Here is a 6,000-nt window from a genome sequence, read left to right as displayed (position 1 = left end):
TAATTTTTTGATTGTCCTTCAGGTGTCTGCATAATTCTATGTCCTTATAATGATCTTAGCCCTGTATGATTACTCCAGAGCATTCGTAAATTTACGAGCATTTTCAAGAACTACTTAAGTTAGGATGCCTTTGGGAAATTGACTGCAAAACTAAGATGAATCATAAGATAGATTCTACAATCTAATTAGGCTTATGATGCTTTTGGGAAACGAGGCCCTGGGCGGTTACTCGACTAGTAAAAATGAGAAGTCGTGCAAGTCCTAGTCTATAAACAATAATTTTGTTCACCACAGTAAATTTCACCCAATATTCATGCCACGTATTTACAGTACAACATCAGAATGATCTGAGAGCATTAAGGCAAATTCACCACTACAAACAAGACTTTAAATGAAAATGATGCATTCTTATGGACCTATTCACTTCTTTGGTGAAAAAACAACAACTTACTGACACATAAGGCTCTATTTTTGTACCAGCTGTATATGCGTTATGAGTGTGCACTACATCTTATTCAATTTTCGTGACAGTGCTAAATCCAGATAGGCTTGTGCTATCTGTGGGTATTTATGCACAAACTGCAGGTGTATATAAGGGAGGTCTACGTAAATGAAGTGGTGCAAAATCGAATTAGCAATTAAAAAAAAAAAAAAATGTCATTGCGCTTTAGACATCTAAGAACCACGTCTGTTCTCAACGCATAGTCTAAACTCAGTATTTTGCAGTTTGGGGATTCCAACAGCAGTTGTTATCAATATCCAATGTCTTTGACAATAACTGTTAATACTTTCCATGATTTGTGTCAGTAGATGAGTACGATCAATTATACTTGCATTCTCTATAATTTAATGGAGCCTACATCCAATTAGTCCTGAGGAGCTAAAATTTTTCATGCGTATTAAAGGAGCATGTCACTGTAATAGGGATATTATTGGCATTCAACAAGGACATAGTCAATGCGCAAAAGAACATAAGACACAAATGGTCATATTTCTTTTCTTTTAATGCATTGCATACTGCCCATTCATGCCACAAAAGTCTTATGAATGAGCTTTCTCCATTTATATCAATGTCGCTTGACAGAGAATTAAATATTGGATGCAGGCTGGTCAATAACCAGAGAAGTACCTCGGAATTAAATTGCACTTGACCAAGCCCATTCATGCTTTGTGTGCGCTATTTCGCCAACTCACTTACATACGCCTAAACTTAGCGCATACTTGCATGAAAGTAACAAAACTTCATGGCCATGCTCACTGATGTATGATGTATTACAACACACTGCAATTAAGATGTAGCTGTCTTAAAATAGGGTCCATAATCTTTTGGTACCTGTGTTTTGAACAGCTGCCTCAAACAAGTTGAGTAAAAAAAGTTGCTGTAAATTAAAAGACATTGTTGTCAAAATGGAAATATCTGTAATATATTTATACTATTCCACCTAACACTGCATGTTATTAGCTGTACTAGTATTTCTAACAGTACACCTCTATAACACTGCATCAAAGTGAGTGAAATTTGAATAGGCCTAATACAATTGCATGCATTTTGCAATCTGTTTTTGTCAAAAGGGTTTTATTTTGCATTCATTCAAATGATATCTACATCATCAGATTGCTTGGTTTTTTGTGTTAAAACAAGGAATATCTGTATTGTCAGATGGGTTGTATTTTGCATTAAAGCATGTAATTCACCAGACTGCTTTTTTATTTTACTTGAGGTGTGAATAAACCTTTTTTGTCTGTGATTCTTTTTACTAGGGATGTCCCAATACTGATACCTTGCTCATGTACTGGTTCTCGTACTCTAAAAAATGCTCCGATACCAAAAACCGATACCATCTGACGGACAAATGTCATTACGTATACACTCAATCCACAAATTAAAATCATGTTATGTCTTGTGAGATTATTTTACTGCAAAAGTTGCGCTTTAATGAGATAAATATATTGTTTGCATGTAATTCAAATGTGTGCGCTTTTGACACATACAAAGTACATACTTATTTTATTAAATAGCAGCCTTTTGTGGTTTAATAATAACTTTGAGTCACGTAGTGACTGGCTTTTCCAGAGTGGGAATCTGCCATCACAACATCAGAGCTCCTTGGTCAAAACAACACAGAAACACTTCAAAATACAAATTCAGTCAAAATTAAAGTTAAATTTATAGGAAAAAATATGACAGAAATATATCACTACTGTAAAGTTATGTAATATTTACTGTAATACTACTACTACTACTACTATAATAATAATAAATCAGTAGTAATTGTATTATACTTGAGCAGTATCTAACATCTGTGATGCTCTGTCATAACTCCAATGTTGTATTTTGGATTGTGCTGTGAGGTTCTTTATATAACCACTTAATTTGATAGAAAATAATAAAACATTAGGTTGAAAATGTATTATTATATTTTCATTTGATAACATTTTTAATGAATTATTTTATTTAAACACCATTTTGATGATAAAATTGAAATAAACTGTTGATATGGAGTTAAAAAAAAAAAAAAAAAAAAATCAGGTATTGGCAAGTACTCAAACTCGTTCTCCAAAAAATGGTTTCAGAACATCCCTACTTTTTACTTTTTTGTTTGTTTGTTTAGCTCTTGGTGTGAATAGGCCTTTAGTTGAGCTTCTCACATGGGTGATATACTGTAAGTAACAATATGATTCATTATTTGCAAGAAGTTGCCATGCATGTATGAATAGAATCTCAATTTAGTCACTTTTTTAATTTCTGATTTTGTATAGGCAGCAATACATTTAAAAATTGGACAGCGAGGTTGGAGACAAATCCTTTATGTTTGTTTTGCTTTCATGATCTCAAGGGATGTGGTTGTTAAATGACTCACTACTGGAGCCCCTCCATGTCTCGGTGGGTGAGTCTGATTGGTTCACCAGACTCAAGTGCTGTCAGATACTTGTATCAGAGCTCTAGTGGTGGCCACAGCATATGCTTGATAGGCCATTTGAGCCTTTGCTCTGCTGTTCACATTTCAATAACATGTAATGTAGGCTTGGGTTTTGGAAACTATGAGCATATGTAACCTGGCTTGGCTCACCCTGGCATAGAGGCTATTTTGTCTATGGATTTAATGCAAGAAAATTATAATAACTTGATTTTTACATTTTCTGAAGAAAACATGGGTGGTTCTTGGCTGTCCAAAACTCGCCACCACAATGCAAGGGTGTTGGGGAATGTTAGGGTGTAGGGAGTTGCTATGTGGTTGCTGCAGATTCTTTGTGGTTTCTAGGGTGTTTCTATGGTGTTCTGAATGGTTGCTTACTGGCCCAAGTCAAAAGTGCCTGCCCCCAAGTCTGATGTTCTGATAAGCCTAAAATAAAGGATTTTTCCTTTTTTTTTTTCTCCAAGTCCAATTGTTTTAAAAGGTATTAGCACACCTCCCCACCACAGTTTGCACAATTTAAGATATCACTGATGTCATTAACTTGTGCCGGATGAGTTATGCACTAAATTGTAATACTTAGTGTAATGGCTTTTGAAATATCCCTAAAAATAATAAGTATGTGCTGTGCTTGAAGTAAGCCCAGATGGAGAAACACTCATGGGCACCCCACCCACGGACGGATGGAGAATCTCTCAAGGAAGAGTACTGGTACCAATTTTGTTCCACTTCAGGCACTGAGTATGTGCAATATTAATTGTTATTATACAGGTAATTGTTATTAATTGTTATAATTGGCCTTAGTAAACACCACTAATTACACTATTACAGTGCTACTTAGAAGAAAAAAATGCGTAAAAAATAAAATAAAAATAGGAAAGATAAAAATGTCTCAAGTTTAACTAATATAAACTCAAACAAACACAATATGCCATCTTAAAAAATTTCAGTGTTTCCAACTGCACATTAAAATGGAAACTCATTTTCAGTTAAATTCAGTTTTGTGATCTTAGTTTTGTTTAACATTTTCTGTCTAGCAACTTCTGCACAGCATTGGTGAGCTTTCATATATTTTTTTTTCTTTTTTTTTTTTTTTAAAGTAGTCATTACCTAAATGTTTCCATGTGAGTTAAATTAATGGAGGATTTAAATGTCCTTCAAATATCAGCAGGCAACATAATTTAAGTCCTTGCTAGACTTATGTGAATGAATCCAGAGACCATTTTTCCGCTTTTAAACAAGAACAAATCTCCTAAATTATGTCTTCATCATCTGCTAGTGCATAACAAAGTCAGCCAAACCTCATAATGTTACGTGAAATTCAAAGTATGGCACTTTCCACAAATATGGCACACTTTGGTGACCTGTGACTTTTTAAAACATTGCAACATGATCACACAGAAAATCTACATGTTGTTATTGAATGTGCCAGTACCCTGAAATCGACCCCTTCAGCTGAATTACTAACAAGCGGCATGTCCCATCAGACATCTCTGTATCAATTCAAATGTCAGTAAGCACAGATCACCAAATTCATAATGTGATCAGTCTGAACATTAGATGCGAAAATGCCATTTATTGTGAGAATCATTAGAAATGTTAGATAAACTATTATCATCAAATTCCTTTTACTTATTATCATCAAAGGTCATTTTGCCTGTATCCAACCATTAAAATAATACAACGTTGTCTTTATTTATAAAAATCTATTGAATTGAATTGAAAATCAATTCACTAGATTTTATAAATAAATTAAGACAACACTGTATTATTTTAATGGTTGGATACAGGCAAAATGACCTTTGATGATAATAAGTAATAGTAGTAGTAGTAGTAATAGTAGTAGTAGTAGTAGTAGTAGTAATAATAATAATAATAATAATAATAATAATAATATATTGATACTGTACTAAATTAATATTTAATTAATTTATTTATAATAATATTTTTTTAAGCTTTCTAGGCCATGTTTTGTACCCTATTCATGGATGGTGTGTCATGTATGCAAATACAATTTCTATTTAATATAAAATACAAAATATTAAATATTCCTTACTAATGAAGAACCAGGACTGAACAGGTGTGTGCCACTACACAACTCATAGAAAGAACAGAATAAGATAACAGCATAGGACTGATATCACATTTCAGACCAGTTCAACTTTTTGCCTTGTTTTATTGGGGAATTGAAATATGTGTTGGCTTACAGTACAGACTCAACTCACTACATTCACATATTAAAGCAAATTTCTCTTGCTGACCCTGACTGCTGTAACATACCATCATGTATTTCTCGTGGGATTGCATTTTCAGCCTGATCTGGTTCTTGTTTCATTCACTTGTTAGGTTGGAACATTTCTGAACATGTCCTCAGTAGTCAGCATCCTAAACCTCATAATCTGTTCTTGTTTTCTTGAAAAGTATGCAATAAAAAAAAAATCACTATTCATGAGAGTTCTTTTATTTATTTATTTATTTTTCATTGTGCTGTTGGACGCTGTTGTAACTTGCATATATTCTTCGCTACCTGCTCTTGTAATGGCCACTCACAAAATATTTGCATTTTTCTTTTAAATTGCTTTGGTGAAAGCATCGACCATGAATATAAATGCAAATATAAATTTTTCATAGGACTTATGATCAAAATGAGATCTTTTGGGATGCTCAAAGCCCTGTTTGAGAGATCAGCACAAACAATTTCTCATGGAGAGGATTGTAAAAAGCAAGTAACCGTGCAGAAAATGGCAAGCTCTTTTTTAACAAACGTTTCCTTTTTAGCTCTTTCTTAATGAAAATTATTTGTCAGAGTTAATGTAATAGCTGCACTTTCCCTTTATAAAAATGCTTTTTCTTCATAATTCTACAAGTCAAGTGAAAAGAAAAGTAGTACTAAATTAAGTAGACACCAGCTTGCTGTGAATGTAAGTTGATTTTCTCTGGCTAAAGCATAAGGAACTTTAACCTCCTCTATTCATTTGAGTACTGGATCATCAAGGGTCTTGCTCACATTGAGTGGTTCGTTCAAGTTTACATCTGATGAGTTCCAACTGAGCAACCGCACCCTGACCCTTTCCTACTCACACAT

This window comes from Myxocyprinus asiaticus, chromosome 25, assembly GCF_019703515.2.
Source record: "Myxocyprinus asiaticus isolate MX2 ecotype Aquarium Trade chromosome 25, UBuf_Myxa_2, whole genome shotgun sequence".
In the NCBI taxonomy this organism is placed as follows: Eukaryota; Metazoa; Chordata; class Actinopteri; order Cypriniformes; family Catostomidae; genus Myxocyprinus; species Myxocyprinus asiaticus.
Note: the sequence above shows the minus strand (reverse complement) of the source record.